General features: G+C 44.8%; 1 protein-coding gene across 12 annotated transcripts in view; it reads right to left on the bottom strand.

Moving 5' to 3' along the window:
* The window catches only part of LOC139249565 (zinc finger protein 462-like), a 302,212-nt gene that overhangs the window by 218,112 nt on the left and 66,759 nt on the right, over positions 1–17,341 (bottom strand). For 3 of the 12 annotated variants that reach the window (XR_011591205.1, XR_011591211.1, XR_011591208.1), the window contains 2 exons: positions 11,307–11,495; positions 6,342–6,441 (listed from right to left, as the gene is read on the bottom strand). The exons of 6 other annotated variants lie outside the window; for them this stretch is intronic. The gene's annotated coding sequence lies outside the window, so the exon portion shown is untranslated. Of the gene's footprint in view, positions 1–3,754; positions 3,813–6,341; positions 6,442–11,306; positions 11,496–17,341 lie in introns of all 12 variants that reach the window. 3 more of the 12 variants (XR_011591206.1, XR_011591212.1, XR_011591207.1) reach the window with 3 other exon arrangements.

Genomic DNA, 17,341 nt, shown 5'->3' with positions numbered 1-17,341 from the left:
AAGGTAGTTTTAAGGTCAAATTAGTTTATAGTCAATAATTGGAGATGGGGGGATTGAGTAGAGGAGCTGGAAGAGGAATGGAGGAAAGAGGGAGGGGAGGAGACGAGGAAGCAGGAGGAAGAACATTTACATTACAACAGTGACTTTGTGTCAAAATTACTTCATTAGCTGTGAAGCACTTTGGGATGTCCCAACATGAAAGGCACTACTTAAATTTCTTTTAGTATGAATTTGTAAAGGTTAGGTCATACCTGACGAACCTGATTTAATTTCTTTGAAGAGGTGACTAAAGTGGTGGATGGGTGAATGTCTATGGCACTATTCCAAAGAACTGCAGGGGAATTACCCCCGATGTCCTGGCCCAATATTTATCCCCCAATCAACATCACTAAAACAGATTATCTGATCATTATCACATTGCTGTTTGTGGGAGCTTGCTGTGCGCAAGTTGGCTGCCGCACTTCCTACATTACAACAGTGACTACACTTCAAATAGTACTTCACTGACTGTAAAGCACTTTGAAAGGTCTGGTGGTTGTGAAAGGCACTATATAAATACAAGTCTTTCATTTTTTATTTTTACATTAGATTAGCTGACATATCAGCCATGATCTCATTGAATCATTATCAGTGTGGCGGGGTGTGGGGGGGGCGGTGTTGAATGTGTGTTAGGAACTCTCTTCAGTGGAGGAGAAGCTCAAAAATCTGCTCAGCATGGAGGGTGATAATCAATGTTCTCGTTAAGCTGCATTGGAAGTTCTGTGCAGGCCAGTTGCAGGCTTCACAATGGGAAAAAACGCACAATCGCTGTATTTTGAATGGGCCGCGCACCCAAAAAAAATTAAAGTGAACATTGGTGGTAATGGGTTATTTTAGGAGGAGCAAATTAACTTCCAGCAGGAGAGGGCTTCTCATCAAGATTGGGGGTGGAGGGTGGGCAGGGGAAAAGAGATCGGCCATTAAATCATTGAAATAGGGTGAGTTTTGCAGTCGGAATGTAATAATTCATTCATTCATTCATTCTGTGAAGACCAATCAGTGAAGAAGTGAAATTACAGAAATAAATCCATGCTATTATGTGATTCTCATTGGGGCCTTTTAAATGTGGGGCTAGTATTGACAGCTATGTGCTTCCGTTTTCCACATTGGTGCCACTATATTTCAAATTGTGAGAGAAAAATGGCGACAAACTATCCTGTCTAAACAAATTTATAAATAGTAACTGACCATATTAAACAGCTTGTCAAGTGCTTTGATAAGCAGGCTGGTATGGTTAGCTATCACACTTCCACTTTCAACTAATGCTCATAATATGTGCCAGTTCTTAATACCTTGAGAGGGTAGAGACATCACTTCAATCTATCAAGTGACATTATGGGGGTATCTTAGTTAATGGGTCACATAGTGTGACACTCACAATACTACTACCATTTTGAACATATAACAAATAATCTTTACGATCTCGATAGGTCTTCGATTTATCAGATTTTAATTACATAGTTAGTTATTGTGCCCATGTGGTTACTGTTCCTCAGCAGTAATCCTATTTTGTTACCCATAGCACTTCTACATAATTCCTACTAGGTTTTATATCAGTGCAACTCTTGTGCAAAATGTTAAAAAATAAAGTTTAAAAATGAAGAGGCAGCGAAGACCAGTAGAAAGAGCACTAATTGTAATTGTGTTATAAATGATGTCCCAAATTCTGTTCAATTAAATAAATACTCTTGTTCAGGCAGTTGATTTTGGTCACTATTGGCCATGACGCAGTCATATATCATTTACATAACTGTAGCCGAGTTGCACTTTATACTTGAACTTTAGAGTGATCAAATAATAATGCATGAGCACAGCATGAAACGTAGAATGATTTAGGAAACATGGGCTAGATTTTGGGTCTTCTGCCACCCCTGTTAACGCCCCAGAGGGGTGGCAGTAAGCATTTCCAGGCGGGCGGCCAGCTTACAGCACCCTGCCAGGACATTCCGCGCCAGTTTGGAGGGGGCGTGGAGCATTACCGCCCGGAAGTGGCGAGCTGGTGTGCAACGCCTCTGGTTGCGGCACCAGCTCGATTTTTTTGCTACCGTACGACTCGTGGCGCTCCATGGCGCGTTCTGCTCGGAACGCCTGTGGCGGCTGCAGTCAGGTAAGTAACATCAATTTCAAGTAAGTGAAATTGTTTTTTTTTGCGATTTATATTGTGGTAGCTTGGAGTATGTATTAAGAATGTATTTTGTGTTTTTTTTCCAGGCCCCGCCCCCCAGCCATCTCTTCGTGCGCTCTGAGGCTGACTGTTTAGCTTGGGATTTTCACTTGTTCAGCCGGCCTAGTGCCCTAAAAGAGGTGTGCAACGCCTCCCTTAGCGCTCTGCTCCAAACTCCAGGCCCAGCTGATGAATTTTGCTGACTGAGGTGCAAACTTTATTGCCCTGCCGCCATTACCGCTCCGAAAATCCAGCCCCATGTATATTAAACTTAAGTAGCCACTGCATTTTTGAAAGTTGTTGGGACAAATCTGCAAATTAGTATCCAACACCAAAAATACACAATGTTAGAAAATAAAGTGGCAAATCCTAGAAATTACATCTATTCAGATTAACAGAAATAAATCTAACACAGGAATAGATTTCCACATAAATCTAGCATAGAAAATCTAAAACCTTACAAAATATTGAACAAAATACACAATATAAATGTTTACATTTATCTGGATCCATGTGCACTAAAGTTACTGCGTAGTATCTGTACAGCACTCTGCAAAACTGTATTTCCGCTGTGGATTTTTCTCAATTTTGCAAAAATTCTGCTTGAGGATGATCACTGTCCTGTCCTTTCAGCCTCATCCTGTTATCTTTTTCGTCCCTTTTCTCTCCCCCACCACCCCCTCCCCCCCCCCCCACCACCTTTCTCTCTTCCCCTCCCCCATCTCCCTTTGAAAAGTTCAGATTATGTGTTTTGGCTCAGTTTTAAATATCCTGGTCATATTGCTTCTCCTCTAAAGTAGTAGTTTTGCTTTGGACTTTTTCTTGCTCTCAGATCAGCCTCTATAACACAAGTCTCTATCTGTTGTTCACTGAACCTCTTTGGGCTGGAGGATATATGGAATAAAACCAGTACTTGGAACAATAAGTACTGATTTTATTTCACTCAACATTAAAGTTAACAGTGTTACATTCAACTCGTTTGCATAGAATCACAAAACTGAAATATACACACTAGCTCCATGACTTGCAAGTGAAAATTCATTTTGGGGACTGAGATTTGTTGGTTGGTTATGAAGCTGAAGGGTTCCCAAAAATTCCCATGAGTCCCTCTCCCTGAAAATTAAAGAAAAGCTCCTCTTGGACTGTTAAAAATGAGCTTTGGATTTGAGTTAAGATCTAAGTTTTAAAAGGAAAAAGGCAAAAGGGGGTCAACCTCATAGAACCACCCCCACCCCCACCCCCTCCCTCACCAGTGTTTGGATTTTTTGAAAAGAGAATTCAAAATGGACCTAAATTACAGAAGCCTGAGATCCCCTAAACATCTTTGGGAAGGAGCATATCAATTTTAAGATTCTACAACATTTTGGCTGCGAAAAAGAGTTACCGAATACAGGAGGTGGGGCTAACCTCTGTGAAGCAAATTCATGTATTAAGGATCCCAGACTGTCTGGGGGAACTATGCAGCACCAATTCAGCCCTGAAGAGATAATTAAATTACCAGCCATTATCTAAACTACAGAACTCATCCAAAATATGCAAGAAGCCAATTACCCAATCAACCACGATGGAAATCATGGGTCCAACTCGATGGCCAGGAAACTGGGCAATCCTAAAACAATGCAAAACCAATGATAGCACATTATCACACCCTAATCGAGTTACAGCTGACTAGCCCACCAAAAACACTGACAAAGGAGACATTTGAAAATCAATGGATAGAACAGTTTAAACAAAGCCCAAGAACTGATTTGGCGTGAAGATAGGGAAGCCTGTTTTAGTATAATTGAAGGCCTGTTCTGGCAGTTACGGGTGCTTCTAGAGACACCACTAAGGTAGCAGTCTCGTTGCATAAGTTTAACACCAGCCTCGAAAAGTGGGACCCCAAAACATCGGCGAAAGGAATCTCTAAAACCCAGAAGGACAGCACCACGACAGCAAACAGGCTTTCAAAACGACTTTCGGAAAGTTTCGGACTATCGCGACCAATCAAACGGTCAACCGGAACCAACCCAACAAAACCGAAGAAAAACCGAAGATTTTTCCACTCTACAAGCTGGTCCTATGCTACCAAGGGGTAAAACATTACCTAACAGAACTTTTAAGACCACCCTGACCAAGGAAAAGTGAATACTCACCCCACAGGTCCAATACGCACCTTACCGCATCAGCAGGCTCAGCCCAACTGAAGAAGTAACGCAAGTTGAAGTCTCCAACGAGGTCTAGGGTAAAGACTACAGAACCCGGACAACTAAGGCGAACCCCAGAGTTTGGAACAGGACCAGGACAACTAAGGTGAACCCCGGAGTTGGAACTGTCAAAAGGGAATTGGTGAGCATGGTCCCTGAAAGCTCAGAGTTCGAACATAGCTAGATAGTGGGTCTGGGAGGTTGGGTTTTTCTTACTGTTCCTACCTCTGTTGATGTTCTTTGTGTGTTTTCCCCTTCCAAGTTTAGTGCATAAGTATTTTGGGAGGCGGGAGGACTGTGTTCTTTTAATATGCTATATGTGTTATGTGTTCTTCCCAAATATCGAACATTAGAGTTGTCATTTCTCCCTATTTGTACCTGATTACTGTGATTATTAAAAACGTGCCCTTTTACTCTGTTTGAACACAATAAAACCAGTTTTGCATCCTACCCAACTGACTCTGCCTCAGTTTCTCACAACCCCCAAATCAGTCCTCAGTCTAGAATCCAGGGTGTGGGGTGCCTCGAAAACACCAAGGAGTCAGAGAAACCTGGCCAAAACACCACCCCCTACAAAGCTGGGACAAAGAAAGGATAGAGGCAACTCACATTCCTTAATGGAGAACATTAAAATGATTCATCTTTATAATAGTGCTAACAAACTGAAACCTACGATAAATAGAATAAGTCAAATTATGTAATAAGATGCTTTCCTCATGAGCACAATACAGAATTTGGCTAAAGTATAGATACATTGCTTTTACTTGATCAAAAAATGAATTGCTACTATTATATGCGAAGAAGAAATGAGTGCCAATTCGCAGCATGTCCATTGCTCCTGCCAGCAAGATTGGTAAGCACTGCATAGTTAGTCTGTGTCAGCTGTCAACTTCATCATCACCTGACCACAACTCCAGCTACTGGACATGCCACAGACTCCAGATGGGATTTTTACCTTTTTTTATATATGAGATGTTATATTTTAATTGAACAGAGTACCACAGTCAACCAGCTGTAGAGGTGAGTGCCAAGGTAATATATGCTCGCCACCAATGATTTTGTTGACATCTCCACGGAGGCAAGTAGTTTGTTTCCGCCAGCCAATATAGTTGAATGGTATTATGGCACTGTAGGTACAGTGAATTGAGTAGCAGCACTTGTAAAAAAAAAAGACTGTTGCCTCATCTACCCAAATGTATTCTGACATAATCTTGCTGTTTATAGGTAGCGTTTTGGCTTTTGTTAGTAAGTGTGCCAGTTCCATAGCTGTTTACACCTTTCATCGTGTATAACTTTAATACTGCAATTCCAAGAATGTTACAAATTAAGAAATGACTCTGGGTCTACATATTTCTGGAATTATGTTTTAGAATTTTGAATTAAAATTTTGCAGGAATTTGTTACTGATATGCGCTGGAAGAAATGCATGTTGTTGATACTGTGGTGTGGATTAAGCAATGGATAACTTCGTATATGTAAACTTCTCACATAATAACTACTCAGAAATTGTAAGTGCACGTGCACATTTCACATATTCTAGTTCGTGCAAAATTTGGTTTGAGACTTTTCCAGTCTAGCCAGATCTTCCCTGAAAGGGGATGGTCCCAGGTTGGACTCCAATTTACAGTTCTAACCTTAGCACTGCCTGTGGTTACTGCTCCTATTTGAAAATGGCTTCTCTAGGGAATTTTACTGCTATCAATTTTACTGGCATCATTTTGCTTAATTGGAACCCTCCCTGTAAACTATTTGTGATAAAAGTGATCAGGCCCAAGTTCACAACGGTGAATTCCCAGATGGTAATTTCAGATTGCAGGCTGCCAATGGAAAGTGCTGAGCAAAGATGTGCTTTGAAGTGGGGCGGGGGTGGGTGGGGAAAGAGAAGAGGGAGAAAGGAGGGGGAAAAAAAATACAAAATCAAGCCAAAAACAAAAAAAGCAGCATGTCACTACCTGCACTTCCTAGCAGTAGTTACAGAGCAGCATAGAAGAGGCTTGGGAGCAGGTCACTTTCCCACCATCTCAGCTAGGCAATATTACATGCATGGGCAACCTAAAAGAGGGGTAAAAATAACTTTTAAAACAGGGATAGAAATGAATATAAATAAAATTACTCAGTACTGCTTTGCCATCCAAGTTTGAACATAAAGAGGAAGAAGAGAGGAGATAACCAGGTGTATCTCATGCAACTAGTAATTTGTTTGTCATCTATTGGTAACAAATTTAAGATTTTTTTAATAAAGTAAATGCATTCTAGGTATATAGAAATTACCACAAGGAAACAGGATGTTCGGCCCAACTAGTTTGTGGTGATATTTGACACATGAGCAGCAGTCCTAATCCCATGTACCTTTATCCCTTTCTTCCTCTTTCGTTCAACCACTTATCTATCCTATTCTTAAATGTTGACATGTTCTCTGCTTCTATCACCAACTCTGGTGGTACATCCACAGCCTCATAATCCTCTGTGTAAAAACGTTTCACCTGCTCTCTGTGCCAAATCTTTTACATTTAATCTTGTATCTCTGTCCCATCCTTCTAGACCCCTTGATCACTGGAAACAGTTTGCTTCTATCCATTCTGTTCCATCTGTTCATAATTTTAAACATCTCTTATCAAATCACGTCATAATCTCTCTGTTTTCACAAAAACAATCTCAGTTTATTCAAGTCTTTATATTTCCCGTATCAGGCATCATCCTGGTGATTGTGTGCTTTACTCTCTATTGTCTCAACATCCTTCCTATGTCGCAGAGCCGAAACTGTACTCAGCACTCCAACTGTGCTATTACTACGGTTTTACATCAAAACTTTTTTCCCTATACCTCTTGCCATAAAACCCCTGTAATCCATTGTTTTTTAAAGCCTTATCCACATATGGTGATGTTTTTTGAACACCTTGTAAACCTGAATCCTCAAATAATTTTGCTAGTTCACATTACCCAGATTTCCCCATTTAAAGCACAATAATTAAAAAAAAATATACCAGTCACAGTTATGAACATGGAATTCCATCTGTCATGCTATTGCTCATTCCACCAAATACTCCAAATTGCTGACTTATCCAGGATCATCGAGGAATGCAGATTAACCCTAGGCTTCTCTTCTCCACGACAAACCGTCTTCTTAACCTCGCAACAACATGCATTTATATAGCACCTTTAATGTAGTAAAACTGTCCCAAGGTGCTTCACGGGCAAGTTATCACATAAAATTTGACACCAAGCCACATAAGGAGATATTAGGTCAGGTGACCAAAGGCTTGGTCAGAAACATTTAAGGAGCATCCTGAAGGAGGAGAGAGGTGTAAAGAGGCAGAGGGACTTAGGAAGCAAATTCGAGAAGTCAGGGCCGAGACAGCTGTCAATGGTGGAGTGATGAAAAGCGGGGGATATACAAGATGTCAAAATTGGAGGAACACGGAGATCTCGAAAAGTTGACATCATCCCTTTCCTTGACCCATCTGTCCTTGAAAACTACCGCCCCATCTCCAAGCTCCCTTTCCTCTCCAGTCTTTTGAATGCGTTGTCGCCTCCCAAATCTGTGCCCAACTTTCCCGCAATTCCATGTTTGAACCTCCTATCAGGTTTCCGCCCCTGCCACAGCACTTATATACTATCACTCCTCATCCTTGCCACCGCACTGAAACAATCCTATCAAAGTCACAAATTACATCCTATGTGACTGTGATGATGGTAAATCATCACTCCTCATCCTTCTCGTCCTGTCTGCAGACTTTGACACAGTTGACAACACTATCCTCCTCTAATGCCTCTCCTCCATTGCCCAGCTGGGTGGGACTGCCTTTATCTGGTTCCATTCCTATCCTGTCCATCAGAAAATCACCTGCAATGGCTTCACTTCACGTTCTCTCATGGTTACCTTGAGTTCATAGAATCATACAGCACAGAAGGAACCCATCATGCCTGTGCTTTTGTATTCTATGCATTGATTAATAAAACAAAGGATCCTATATGCTTTTTAAAAAAACGTCTTCTCAACTTGTCCTGCCACCTTCAAAGATTTGTGTATGTGCACCTTATTCTTCCGAACAAAATCCATGACTTCATACTTCGGTGTTAAATTTCATCTTCCATGTGTCTGCCCATTTCATCAATCTGTCTGCATCCTCCTGAAGTCTCCTCATTGTTTACTACATTTCTGAATTGTGTGACATCTGCAAACTTTGAAATGATGCCCAGGTCAGGTCATTAATATAAGAATATAAGAAATAGGAGCAAGTGTTGGCCATTCGGTTCTCAAACCTGCTCCACCATTCAGTAAGATCATGGCTGATCATCTACCTCAATTTCACCTTTCTGCACTATCCCCATATCCCTTGGTTCCCTTAGTATCGAAAACTCTATTGATTTATGTCTTGAATATACTCAACAACTGAGCATCCACAGCCATCTGGGATAGAGAATTCCAAAGATTCACAACCCTTTGAGTCAAGAAATATCAAAAAGAGCAGTGGTCCTAATACTGACCCCTGGGAAACATCGCTGTACACTTCCCTCTAGTCTGAAAAACAATCATCCATTTACCACTACTCTCTGCATTCTGTCCTTTAGTCAATTTTGTACCAATGCCACCACTGTTCCTTTTAAACCCATGGGCTGTAATTTTGTTTACCAGTCTATTATGTGCAGCTTTGTCAAACGCCTTTTGAAAGTCCTTATACACATCAACCACATTACCTTAATCAATATGCTCCTCTTTATCTATGTTTATCATTCAATATTGCTACTACTTCCTTCTTTACTGCTACATTGGCAGCATCTGCCACTTAGCCCCCTCCTATATCTCATCTTTTTCCTGCCCCTTGTTGACATCATCCATAAACACAGTATCAGATTCTACATGTATGCTGATAACAGCGAGCTCTACTTCACCATCACCTCTCTCGACCCTCCCACTGCCTTGGATTTCTTGCGCTGCTTGTCCAACATCCAGTATTGAGTGAGCAGAAATTTCTTCCAATGAAATATTAGGAAGACTGAAGCCATTGTCTTCAGTCCCCATCACAACTTCATTCCCTAGCCACGACTCCATTGCCTGGCCATTGTCTGAGGCTGAAACACAGCTCGGCAGACACGATGACATCCACCTGTGCCATAAACATCAATGCGTCTGTGCACACAGAGGCCGAACTCCAAGCCATCATCAACATCTTCACCGAGGCGTACGAGAGCATAGGCCTTACACTAAACATCCTTAAGACAAAGGCCCTCCGCCAACCTGACCTCGCCTCACAGCACTGCCTCCCAGTCATCAAAATCCACGGCGCGGCCTGGGACAACGTGGACCATTTTCCATACCTCAGGAGTCTACTATCAGCAAGGGCAGACATCGACGACGAGGTCCAACACCGTCTCCAGTGAGCCAGCTCAACCTTCGGTCGCCTGAGAAAGAGAGTGTTTGAGGACCAGGACCTCAAATCTGGCACCAAGCTTATGGTCTACAGGGCAGTAGTGATATCCGCCCTTCAAATGGCTCAGAGATGTGGACCATATATAATAGACACCTCAAAGCGCTGGAGAAGTACCACCAGCGCTGCCTCCGCAAGATCCTGCAAATCCACTGGGAGGATAGAAGCACCGTCAGTGTTCTCGATCAGGCCAACATCCCCAGCATCGAAGCACTGAACACACTTGACCAGCTCCATTGGGCGGGTCACATTGTCCGCATGCCCGACACGAGACTCCCAAAATAAGCGCTCTACTCGGAACTCCTACACGGCAAGCGAGCCCCAGGTAGGCAGAGGAAACATTTCAAAGACCCCTTCAAAGCCACCTTGATAAAGTGCAACACCCCCACCGGCACCAGGGAATTCCTGGCCCAAGACCACCCTAAGTGGAGGAAGAGCATCCGGGAGGGTGCTGAGCACCTCGAGTCCCGTCGCCGAAAGCATGCAGAAAACAAACGCAGACAGTGGAAGGAGTTTATGGAAAACCAGACTACCCACCCACCCTTTTGTTCAACCACTGTCTGCCCCACCTGTGACAGAGACTGTAATTCCGTATTGGACTGTCAAGACACCTGAGAAGTCACTTTTAGAGTGGAAGCAAGTCTTCATCATAGGCAGTTCCTCGAAATTGAGGATGGAACATCTATGATTCTATGAACCCGACTGTTCACAATCGTGGGGTCTTATTTGACCTAACCTGAGCTTCTGACCCGACATCCTCTCCATCACCGAGACTGTCTATTTGCAGTCCATAATGTCACCAGTCTCCACCCCGCCATAGATCTGCTGCTGCTGAAATCCTCAATCATGCTTTTGCTATCTCTGGACTCTAACTATTCCAATGCACCCCTGGCTGGTCTCCCACCTTGCATCCTCCGTAAATCCAAAAATTGGTTGCCTGCATTCTGTCCTCTTGCACTCCCCGATTTTCATTCCTCAACCATTGACAGCGGTACCTTCAGCTGCCGAAATCCAAAGCTCTGGAATTACCTTCCTAAAATCTCCACCTTTCTTTCCTCCTTTAAGATGTTCCTTAAAACCTACATCTTTGATGAAGCTTTTAGTGATCTTTCCTAATAGCTCTTTACGTGGCTCAGTGTCAAGTTTTCTTTGATAATGTTCCTGTAAAGTGCCTTGGGACAAAGGCGCTATGTAAATACATGTTGTTGTTTTTAATATCCCCGACAGCTTCCTTTGGTCCTCAGAATCATTTACTATGCCTCCTATTTTAGAATTGTCATACGAATATACAAAAGTATCAGTCAGAAAAAAAACAACTGTCTATCCTGCCATTCCCTACCCACCCTGGAGCCATGTAATTTCCTGGGAAATTAAATACCTGGACGAATTAAGGAAAAAAAATCTGGAAAATTCCTCTCCTACTTTTTAGGTGATCAAAACTAGCCCAGGAGACCACATTGATCCAGACTTGTATTACAGGGTACCTACCTCTTGTGGTTTAACTGAGATCTTCGCTTTTTTATTCTATTCCTCTATTGATTTGGTTTGTCAAGACACCATTTAACCCTGTTCTGCTTTTATATGTTCAAATAGGACTGCATAGACCATTCTCATCCATTTCGATCTTCTCAAAGGTCAGATATCATACCCCACCAGACACTGGTTGGAGCTGTGATCCTAGACAAAAAAAGTGAATAATAGTGCTGTAGATTAACATCTGGACTCAGGCTTAGACATGATTAGGCTGTACTTGTATCTACCTTGTTACTAGTTATCACAGCAGCACTGGATTGGACAGACATCGGTACTTTTTACATTTTTTTTTAACATTTTTGTTTATTATTTATAAAAATATTGGCGATGGGGAAAAAAGGCCGTTTGACTGGTGGACATAAAAGATCCCATGGCACGACTTCAAGAAGAGCATGGAGTTCTCCTAGTGTCTTGGCCATTCTTCCTCTTTCAAAAGACCAGGAGGAACAGATTATCTGAACATTCATTCATTTGCTGATTGTGGGACTAGTTGTGTGCAAATTGTCTGCCACAGTTGCATGAGTAACAACAGTGACTGCACTTCAAAAGTAATTCACTGCTTCTAAAGGACTTGGTTGTCCCAAGGATGTGAAAGGCACTATACAAATGTTCTTTCTTTCGTTTTCATACAGATTAACTGTGTAATGTGATAATACAGAGATTACACCTTAAATAATGCTCATAGCTCAATAGAAACGCCCTCATAAGAACCTAAGAATTAGGAACAGGAGTAGGCCATCTAGCCCCTCGAGCCTGCTCCGCCACTCAACAAGATCATGGCTGATCTGGCCATGGACTCAGCTCCACTTACCCGCCCGCTCCCCATAACCCTTAATTACCTTATTGGTTAAAAATCTATCTATCTGTGATTTGAACACATTCAATGAGCTAGCCTCAACTGCTTCCCTGGGCAGAGAATTCCACAGATTCACAACCCTCTGGGAGAAGAAATTCCTTCTCAACTCGGTTTTAAATTGGCTCCCCCGTATTTTGAGGCTGTGCCCCTCGTTCTAGTCTCCCCGACCAGTGGAAACAACCTCTCTGCCTCTATCTTGTCTATCCCTTTCATTATTTTAAATGTTTCTATAAGATCACCCCTCATCCTTCTGAACTCCAAGGAGTAAAGACCCAGTCTACTCAATCTATCATCATCTCCGGAATCAGCCTAGTGAATCGTCTCTGTACCCGCTCCATAGCTAGTATATCCTTCCTTAAGTAAGGTGACCAAAACTGCACGCAGTACTCCAGGTGCGGCCTCACCAATACCCTGTACAGTTGCAGCAGGACCTCCCTGCTTTTGTACTCAATCCCTCTCGCAATGAAGGCCAACATTCCATTCGCCTTCCTGATTACCTGCTGTACCTGCAAACTAACTTTTTTTTGGGATTCATGCACAAGGAGTCCAGGCAGCGGGCGGTCGAGGGGGCCGTTCAACCTGACTGCCTGCCTCTCTTCCACTCTTACATCCGGTCCAGGGTGTCCTTAGAGATGGAGCACGCGGTGTCCACCGGTACGCTCGCGGCCTTCCGCGAGAGGTGGGCACCGGAGGGACTGGAGTGCATCATCACGCCCGGCAACCAAATTTTAATTTGATTTTACGTTTTAAAGTTTAATTTGTTTTAATTGCCGGTGCTTTTAGTGTCCCCCTCCCCTTTTATAGGGGGCACTGGAAAAAAAAAATGTGATTTTAGTGCCCAAAAAAAAAACACAAAAAAAAACACAAAAAAGAAAAAAAGGGCCTTGTAAATGTCTGGTGTGTCATCCAGGTCGGGTGGCACGGATTAATGTTTTATGTTTTTCAGATAAACTCCAAAAAGAGTTTCATGCACAAGGACCAATTATGGAGCAGTGGGGGCGTGGCCTATTCAGTTGGAGCCCTGCTGCTGAGAGAGAAGGAGCTACCTGCTTTACTCCTGCCGAGGAAGGCCCGGAGTGAGCCCTGAGACCAGCCCAGGAAGAGGAGGAAAGGGCTGGTTTGCTACCCATTCAACATCCGGAGGGAGAGGAGGAGCGCAGAAACATTTATTATTTACCACAACTACAGAGAGTTGGAGAGAGGGGGAGAAAACAACAACCTGTGTGGAAGGAGGGAGATTCTACAACATTCTACAGGTGGGTGTTGGTGCATTTCCCCGAAAGACATTGTTGTATCGGTGGGGGGAAGAAAGAAGACTTTGAGGGCCGGAACATCGCGGGGGGTGTGTGTGTGTGGAAGTGTGTGGGGGCCTTGCTTACAACTAGGCCCCACACACCATTGAAACACCCCTCCCCCATTGCCTAGCCTGGGATAGCTGGAGCTACCAGGCTGATAACTATTGATTACCCTGGTTAACATCGTTGGGAGTGTGTGCCTGTGTGGCTCCAGCTGCCCCAGGTGAAGACATCTTCTCCCCCCACCCGAAGACCACCCCAAAGACTGTGTTTTTGTTTTTGTTTTTGCCATCTGGGGAGTGCACCCACCCATCGCTGTGAGGGGAGACCTGCCCTCGCAGCCTCCCTCTTTCCCACACGCCCTCGCAGCCTCCCTCTTTCCCACACCCCCTCGCTCTATCTCTCTCTCTCTGTCTCTCCCCTCTCTCTCTGAGAGCCCTTCCTCCTAATTTTTTAATAAAAAAAAAACAACTAAAACAACTGAGCAGAGGGAGCAAGGCCCCTCCCCAATTGCCAACTAGGGGAGAGGTGTGCCTCGTTAAGAGCTCCTCTGCTCATACATTGAAACAAGGGCAATTAAGGCCATTAAGGCCTGTGACTTTGGGATGGGTGTAGCCCTTAAAGGGACCCCGTGATGGCGACCCCATCCACGCCGGTGGCAGGGCCAGCAAGGACATATGCGCAGGTGGTGACCACATCCACGGCACCTCCTGCGCCACCTGCTGCCCTGCCACCTTTCAGACTTATCACCAAGAAACACGGGGTCAAGAGCTACACTCACCCCACAATGAGCATCGAGGAGTGCGTGCGGGCGATGGCTGGGGTAGTCGGCCCCTCGGCCATTGTCGCAGCCTCAAAGATGTCTGGGAAGGCTGTGTTCTTCCTGGGGTCGGAGTGGGCGGTGTCCCTGGCCCTTGAAAAGGGGCTCACGGTGGGCGGGACGTTTCTGCCGGTGGACCCTCTCGAGGCCACCGCGCAGAGGGTCATCATTTCAAACGTCCCGCCCTTTGTTCCCGCTGAGCTCCTCCTCCCTCACCTACACCAACTGGGGGAGGTAAGGTCGGGGATCAACCCCATACCGCTCGGCCTCAGGGAGAACAGCCTGCGCCACGTGTTCTCCTTCCGCCGCCAGCTTTATGTCCGGCTGGCGCGGGAGGAGACGACGGAAGGTCATTTTAATGTGGTGCACGAGGGGACTGCCTACCGCGTCTTCTAGACGTCGGACGGCGTGCGGTGCCATGCGTGAAGGGAGGTGGGGCACGTCTGCAAGAACTGGTTGTGGAGGTGTTCTTCAGTCTCGTAACCCGTGATGAGGATGTTGTCCTGAAAAACCACCGTCCCTGGAATCGACTTGAGGAGGCTTTCCATATTTCGTTGGAAGTTCACGGCGGCCGAGCGAATCCCGAATGGACATCTGTTGTACTCAAACAACCCCTTGTGTGTCGTGATGGTAGTCAGCTTCTTTGACTCACTCGCCAGCTCCTGGGTCATGTAAGCTGAGGTCAGGTCCAATTTTGAAAAAAGTTTGCCACCGGATAGCGTCGCAAAGAGGTCCTCCGCTCTCGGTAGCGGGTACTGGTCCTGGAGTGACACCCGATTGATGGTGGCCTTGTAATCATCACATATCCTGACCGACCCATCCGCCTTGAGCACCGGCACAATCGGGCTCGCCCAGTCACTGAATTCAACTGGCGAGATGATGCCTTCCCTCAGCAGGTGTTCCAATTCACCTTCTATCTTTTCCTGCATCATGTACGGCACCGCTCTGGCCTTATGGTGTACTGGCCTGGCGTCCGGGTTGATGTGAATCATTACCTTGGCCCCCATGAAAGTGCCAATGCCGGGTTGAAATAATGAGTCAAATTTGTCCAGGACCTGTGAGCATTATACTCGCTCTACAGAGGAAATTGCATTGACATCGCCCCATTTCCAGTTCATGACAGCAAGTCAACTCCTCCCCAGTAGTGCGGGACCGTCCCCCGGGACAACCCAGAGTGGCAACCTGTTCTCCGAATCGTTGTGGGTCACGACTACCGTGGCACTGCCTAGCACTGGAATGATCTCCTTTTATATGTCCGTAGCTGTGCATCAATCGGCGATAATTTTGGCCTCCTGGCCTTGGACGCCCACAACTTTTCGAACTGTTTGATACCCATCAGGGACTGGCTGGCCCCTGTGTCTAGCTCCATTGATATTGGGATGCCACTGAGGAGCACTTTCATCATTATCGGTGGCGTCCTGGTGTATGAACTATATACGTGCTCCACATGAACTCGCTGAACTTCAGCTTCCAGCGATTTCCCCCAGCGTTCATTTCTGCAATTCTGCAGATATTTTGCTCATCTCTGCAAACTCCGGCTGAGTGTGTGCCTCCACGCCTCCAACATGAGCTGCTGTTGGAAACAAAAGGTCCCTTTGCCAATCGATCGTCCCTGACTGCCCCTGTGATTGTCCTTGAGTGCGCCATTACTGTCCCTTGCAATGGCGTGAATCGCCGTTCAACTTGCCATTGTCTCTGTCGAACTCCCTCTCTGGGTTCGACTGCATGTTGGGGCATGCCCGACTGCCCTTGTCTGCCTGGAGAACTGTGTGCTGCTTTAACAATGTTGAATCTCTGTCCCAACCATTCCTTAACACAGTACCTCTCGTCTGATCTGCTAGTGGCCATGCTCACGTGGTTTAAATCCCAGTTTCTCGTCGCCATTGATATGTCCTTACTACACAGTATAAATGCGCACGAGGCCCATGCTTGAGAGAAGGTCAGTCTGTGACTTGTCCTTTATTCCTTGGCACCCAAGTGATGGAAGTGGATGGAGCTTCCCCTTTTATATCTGAAGGTCCAGGTTAGGAGTGTCTCCCACAAGTTCACCACGTAGTGGTCATTGTTCACAGTGTACAACTTGGGTCAGATTATATATGGGTTACAATGCTGGTTGAATACATGACATCGGGCTATGTTTTAGCCTCTCTCCTCCGCCCCCAGCAATGGTATTCTTACCTCTGTATGGAATGTTGTGGGTCTGGGCCCCATTCCAGAGAGACTTGAGCGAGTGGTCCTGGTGGTGGAGGGGCAGGGTGCGACACTGTCGTTTCTCAGATCAGCCATGATCTTATTAAATGGTGGAGCAGGCTCGAAGGGTCAAATGGCCAAATCCTGCTCCTATTTCTTGTGTTCTCTTGTGGGCGTTAGGCCGGAACCCTGTTCATCCTCTCAAGTGGATGAGGAGGGTCCCGTGGCACGGTTCAAGGAAGAGCGTCACAAGTTCTCCTGCTGCCCTGGCCAATATTTTATTTAAAATTTCTTCTTGCCAACTTTGCCTAATCTCACTCACTATACGTTTCTGCAATTCTCAATCCGTTGCCTGGATGTTGAACAGGAAGAGTGTAGGTGGATTGTTCTGTTGATGCATTTTGATTAAAAAAAAACGCCAAGTAATTATATTCTAAATGGAAATAGATTTGGTGCTGTGGGAGAGCAGAGGGAATTATGGGCACAGATTCATGGGACATTAAAGGCTTTAGGTTCATAAGGCTGTGAAAAAAGCTAATGGAATTCTGGGTTTTATCACGAGGTGTAGAATATAAAAGCCAAGAGATAATGATGAGCATATATAAAGCCTTTGTAAGACCCTCAGTTTGGGCACGGTGTGCTATATTAGGTTCCACGCTGCAGGAAGGATATTAAGGCTTTTTAATTGGCTACAATGTAGATTCACTAGGTACTGCCTGGTGTGAAGAAATACAATGAAAGGCTTGAAATATTGGGTCTCTGTTCGATAGGACAATGCAGATTAATACAGATGTTTAAAATGATGAAAGGATGGGCCTGCGGAGATTGA

Source organism: Pristiophorus japonicus, unplaced genomic scaffold, assembly GCF_044704955.1.
Source record: "Pristiophorus japonicus isolate sPriJap1 unplaced genomic scaffold, sPriJap1.hap1 HAP1_SCAFFOLD_325, whole genome shotgun sequence".
Classification (NCBI taxonomy): Eukaryota; Metazoa; Chordata; class Chondrichthyes; family Pristiophoridae; genus Pristiophorus; species Pristiophorus japonicus.
This window is presented reverse-complemented; position numbering and strand designations above follow the sequence as displayed.